Below are 6658 nucleotides of genomic sequence, written 5' to 3'. Positions count from 1 at the left end.
TCACCTCACAGAGTGTTTGTTGTGGGGGAGGAAGGGAAAGGAGATTGTTAGCTGCTTTGAGACTCCTTAGGGCAGAGGTTGTCGAACTAAGGCCCGTGGGCTGGATATGGCCCACCAGGCTCGTTAATCCAGCCCGCAAACCTTGCGGACCCTGCCGCCCGCTCGGTCAGTCGATGCATTAAACAGGCACGGTGCAGAGGCCTCGCTATGCGTAGACTGACTTCTGTGATGGGGCATGGCTTCTGATTGGCTGCAGGAAACTCCTGCAGCCAATCAAAGGCTGCGGGTGCCTCTGGGTGGCCAAGCAGGAGGAAGCGGCAGCGTCATGGGCTCTGTGCCCTGCTGAGACAGAAGACGCTGCCGCTGCCGAGGATGAGGCAGTGTCGGCGACTGCGGCATAAGTGGCATAGGCGGGGGGCCTTTCAGGAGGGGGGTGCTTTTGGGAGGCGGTGGGTCTGGCCCCCCACAAGGTCTGAGGGACAGTGGACTGGCCCCCTCCTGAAAATGTTTGCTGACCCCTGCCTTAGGGAAGTGATAAAGCGAGCTATCAAATCCAAACTCTCCTCCTCCAACTCAGGTTCCCACCATTCAGCTGCCCCTCCTTCTACATCCTGTATTACAGCCTGCCAAACCAATAATGACAGTGCTGCAGGACTCATGACACATAGGTGTGATGGGATTGTAACACCCAGTTCCAGTTTGCAATCTTATTGTTGTCTTCTGAACTAATGGCAGTTTCCAAACAGCCTTCAAGGGCAGCCCCACTTAAAAAACATTGCAGCTATCTAATTGGCTCCTCTGTGCCATTTTCTAAACTGCCTTCCTGAAACTCCTGTAAGACCGTGTGTGTGTGTGTGTGTGTGTGTGTGTGTGTGTGTATCTGCATTGTTCTGGTGTTTTTCTCTGCTGCTGGTCTGGTAACAGCAGCTTGGTAATGGTGGGGTAAATACTTTCCGCCAGCTGTAATGCTCCTATCAAAATCAGAGCTCCCTGTGACTGGTCACTTTAAAATGATGGAGAGAGGAGGTTCCTCATCAGGACATCCAATCACAGCTATTCTGCATCATGTCTCTTTCATCTCCGAAAAAGGGTTTGAGGGTGTGCATAAGATAATTTCAATGATGTGTTTTGCAAGAAAAAAATTGAGAAACCCTGACATACCACCTGTCTTGCAAAATAGTATATTTTCGCTTACTGACATCAAAGTGGCAAATACAGAGGCAGTATCTTCAGAGATATTTTAATTTAGTTAAGCCTTGTTAGGCTTATTTTCCCTGCAAAGAGTGCAGACCTCAAATACTTCCACACACGGATGGGATTTTTAAAGCACATGTCACCTTGGTACGAGTAAACATGATACATGGAGAAAGCTTAAATAGGCTTTTTTTATATAGCTCTCCACATCAATGGGAAACACACCTTACATAAGCTGTGTCACCAAGCCAGCAGTCTTCTGACCCCCTTGTCCTTTCCATTTGTTTTCCTTCTCAGTGACATTGTGTGTTCAGTAAATAGTTGTGCTGTTGACCAAGAGCTGGCTCAAGACCTTTTGCTGTTCAAGCCAAGGACTAGATGATGCCCCTTTCAGTTTCAGACTTAGAAGCTGACTAGGTCACATGACACACACAGTTGGGGATGGGCAAATCTGTCCATTTTGGTTTCTTTCAATTTCTATTTTTTTCATCTCCAATTCAGTTATCCACATAAATGCAGCCACTTGCAATGTATTTATTTATTCTTTTAAAAGTCCACTTGAAAATTCATCAGCACTTCAGTGTAAATTTCTCCTAATAGGCATATTTTTGCAGTGCAATCTCCCCTAAAATAATGCATTTTTATGTGCTGTTTTAAGCCGTGTGTGTGTGTGTGTGTGTGTGTGTGTATGTGTGTGTGTGTGTGTGTGTGTATATATATATATATATGCTTTCGTAGATTTTCACGGGTACAGGAATGCAGGTTTTGGTGTCTTCGGGTGTCTTCCCGTGTAAGAGTCGGGGTGTCTGTGCGACGTTTCGACGAGGTCTCACTCGTCATCTTCAGGCTGGTGCTTTCGGCTTCTTGTTTACCAGTTCCAGTAACAAGAAGCCGAAAGCACCAGCCTGAAGATGACGAGTGAGACCTCGTCGAAACGTCGCACAGACACCCCGACTCTTACACGGGAAGACACCCGAAGACACCAAAACCTGCATATATATATATATATATATATATATATATATATGAATGCTTTATCCCAGTTTGTGCATTTTTGTTCACATTGCTTGGCTGGAGTACTCCATGTTGTGCGGATGCCTGATGATTGTCTTCCAAAGCAACTACTCTATTCCGAACTTAAAAATGGAAAGCGTAATGCTGGTGGTCAACAAAAGAGGTTTAAATACTGTCTCAAGGCAAATCTTTAAAAATGTAGTATAAACACCGACAACTGGGAAACACTGGCCTGCGAATGCTCCAGCTGGAGAACAGCCTTTACCAAAGGTGTCATGGACTTTGAAGACACTCAAACTCAGAATGCAAGGGAGGGACGTGCTAAGAGGAAGGCAAGCTTGGCAAATCCAAACCATGATCAACTCCCGCCCAGGAACTAATGTCCCCACTGTGGAAGCATGTGTGGGTCCAGAATTGGCCTCCACAGTCACTTACGGACTCATTTAAAAACGTGTTTATGGAAGACAATCTTACTCGGCTACTAGTGATCGCCAAAGAAGAAGAGTTAGGTAGGTAACTGAATTAGGTAGCTGAATCAAAATCATCCCCATCCCCTTTGACATGTTGATTGAGAAATTAGGAAGAGCTATAACTCAGTGGCAGAACATCTGCTTAGCATGCATAAAGTCCCAGGTTCAATCCTCAGCATCTCAAAGTTGGGCTGGGAATGTCCCCTGCCTAGAACCCCAGACAGAGTCTGTCTCAGGATAAGGCTGCTTCCTATATACCTAAAATGGCAGCCTCCAATCTGTAACACTTTGGTCACATTCACACCATGCATTTAAAGCATAAAAAAGCATAAAAAACTCTGGGAACTGTTCCACCACAGAGCTCTAGTTCCCAGGAACCTTTGAGGAAAGCTTTAAATGCCTGGTGCAGATGTGGCAATACATTGGTTGTGATGTAGGATGTTTCCAGGCCACACAGTAGCTACACAATGCTCAACAGAACACAAGAAAAAAGAAGTCCAGTACTTCTATGGGCTGCTAGGGCGCTGTACCAGAACTGTGTGACATTTCCCCAAACTGTCACTTCCTGCTGTGACTGAAGTGTGGCAAAGGGTTGTCGTCGTCAGGTTTTTTTAAACCCACTTCCTGGCACAAAGAAAACGAACACGAAAGGGGAAAGTGTTCATTACGGAGTTCCAGCACCTGTTTTTCTAGAAAAATTGCTCTGCACATGCCCCACAAGAAACGTGAGCACTATAGTTTACCCCTCGCAGAGCTACATTTCCCAGCACCCTTAACAAACTTCACTTTCAGGGATTCGTGAGACGGGGGGCTTGAAATGTACTTTAAATATATGGTGCGCACACAACCTGAAGCTATAGGCAATGAAGTAAGATTAGTGTGCACATGCAAAGGGATGTAACCAGTTCTCAGAAAGCTATAATTTCCTCTGATCCTGACTCATTATAACACATACTCTTTAGGTTTTTAAATAGAAAAGAAATTTACAGAACAATCCCATAGCCCTACTGAGTTGAGTGGAATTTATTCCCCAATATAGCACCGCCAGCCCTAGTTACAGATAACAATTCTTTAAAAATATGTAGGGGATCGTTTTTGCTCTTTCAAAATTTTGGAACAGGACAGGGGAAATGGATTAAAATCTTCATCTCACTCTTCACTTGCAAATCTATGCCTTCCTGCTCAACCTCTGTTTTGGCCAAAAGACAGGAGGAAAAGCCTCTGAGGCTGACAGAGAATTGTTTATTTTAAATGTTTGTTATTTTAAAAACCAAAGGGTTGAAATAGCTAATTAAAAGTCTTCCCTCTAAATGTGACAGCCCCAGATTGTTGGTTCAAGGGGGGGGGGGTATAAAAGGAACATTCTTGGATGCCAAGATCCAAGTTTGGAGGAAGTACTCTTTGGTGTGGGAACCCCAGCAGAGATTTAAAATCAGAGAATAGGCAGCAAAGTGTGGAAATATAGGCTTTAAAATATGTCCCTCCAAGTGAGTTCCAAAATGTTCCCTTAAAAGGTTCCTTTCCAAGATATAGGGAAAAGACCAAATGTTTGGTAAGTCAAAAATGGTTTGTGAATATTCATTGCTGTTCTAAATCAGTTTGATTTTTGTTAAAATGAACAGCAGTATACAATCATTTTTTCATAAGTAGAACACATTTTAAAATGATGCATCCCCTTTCATACTAACCCAACTGCAATGCCTACTTGTATTTCTGCTAGACTACAGTTCAGCAGCAGCAGCAGGAAGTCCCGGGTTCAAATCATTTTGTAAAAATGAAAGGCATTTGCAACCTTCTTCCATGTTAAGGATGCTGGGGAAAGGAGGTGTGATGTCATGCTGCTAGTTTTGAGATGCTAGTGCCTCAGAGAGGCCTTATGTAACATGAAATGAGGAAGGTGGTGTAAGAACATGAATGCCAAAATTCTCGCGCTGTCTGATTTCACTGGGAACTTCAACTGACTTCTCTGAGGTAATAGGTAGCTTTTTTGTTTTCAGCAAAAACGCCCTTAAAAAAAAAAAATCTTCCTCCACTCCATGCTACCACTACACATTCATTTCACTTTGAGCTTGCAAGCTGATGAAATCTCTTAAACCAAACCAACCACGTTTCTTCTGAGCACCATTTTATCAGTCCTTGTCTCTTTTCAGGCATTTTGTTCAGACGGTGATTTTGTCAACACCTACACATTGCTCAATGTTTCCCGGAAACATTGAGAAATGCGCTTTTGTACATATTACTGCTTACTATTTTAAACCGAGTGCCCTTTTCTGAGCCTGCATGCACACCATACATAAGAATCATACATTTAAAGCATATGAGTCCCCGCATCCCAGAATCCTGGAAATTGTAGTTTATTAAGGGTGCTGGGCATTGTAACCCTGTGAGAAGTAAACGGCAGTTCTCAGGATCCTTTTGGGGAAGTCATGTGCATCCATTGTGCTTTAAATGTATGGTGTATAAGCAGCCTGATAGTAGTAACATTGTTAGCAGGGCATTTTTTTCCAGCCAGAACTCAGTTCCAGCACCTTTCAAGTGGGCAACATTGCCTTTCTAAGAGAACGAGGGAGGTATTCATGCTGAGTTCCGGCACCTCTTTTTCTAGGAAAATAGCACTGATTGTTAGTGATATATCGCTGAGGCCAACTCCTTTTGGGGGCAGTTAGCAGTCATAGTTAACAGAACTGAGATGAATGAATATTTGTACACCATCTGATTTAATGGGATACAATGATAACTGAATTCTACAGACATTGTATGTAAATTCCAAAATGTCTGCTTCTCATGATGATTCATGGCGTACTGCCAATGGTAATCCTTGTATTGTGTCGCAAGAGGAGGTGAAACTCCTTTGTTGTACTCTTCTGGGAGCATATACACAACTGCATGTACTATTGCCTTTACCATACTTCGCCATGTGTGTGGGAGCCCTTGTGTTGAGCAATTTATCCCTTCCACTGTTCCATCCCATTGTAATAAGAACCAAATTTACCTGTTTTAATAAGGACCATCTTGTGAAGGGATTGGGGTTCTCACGTTTTAATGCAGAGATGTTCAGGTTTATGAACGATTTGGAGAACACACACACCAGTTATTAATATATAATTATAGGTTACTAAATCATATCTCTCCCTCTCTCTCTCATATCATGTTTTCCACCACTGAACTACAGTCCTGTGGAAATACACATGTGGCCATAATCCAGTACAGACTTAGACATAGTTCAACTCACTGAAATAAATGGACTTAAACTTTTGAATTATGGTGCTGGAGGAGACTCTTGAGAGTCCCATGGACTGCAAGAGGATCAAACCTATCCATTCTTAAGGAAATCAGCAATGAGTGATCATTGGAAGGACAGATCCTGAAGCTGAGGCTCCAATACTTTGGCCATCTCATGAGAAGAGAAGGCTCCCTGGAAAAGACCCTGATGTTGGGGAAGATTGGGAGCACAAGGAGAAGGGGACAACAGAGGACGAGATGGTTGGACAGTGTTCTCGAAGCTACTAACATGGGTTTGACCAAACTGCGGGAGGCAGTGGAAGACAGGAGTGCCTGGTGTGCTCTGGTCCATGGGGTCACGAAGAGTCGGACACGACTAAATGACTAAACAACAACAAGAACAAAGCATGTCTTGCCTCAAACTGCAAGAGTGTCAGCTGTCTAAACAAATCACCCACCCACACATCTTTTAATTCTCAACATGTTTCAGACACAAACACAAGCCAGTCTTAAGCCACTGTCTCTCTTAAGATAGCAAATGGTTCTGTGGTCTGAGCAGTTGCATTGCCTTGAGTTGATTGCAGTCTGGAAATATAAGGCAGATGGATTACTCTTGAATGGGCGAGTAGCTCCAACTGCCTTCCTTTACAAGTGAGTTTTTTTGTTGAAAAATGCTGGGAATCAAAAGATACCTCTTTGTCTATGCAGCTGGTGCTCTTGCAGATTTGAGGCGACCCTTTTAAAATCTCTGCTTGCTG

The sequence above is a fragment of the Podarcis vaucheri genome (assembly GCF_965113315.1).
Source record: "Podarcis vaucheri genome assembly, chromosome: 3".
Lineage (NCBI taxonomy): Eukaryota > Metazoa > Chordata > Lepidosauria > Squamata > Lacertidae > Podarcis > Podarcis vaucheri.
This window is presented reverse-complemented; position numbering follows the sequence as displayed.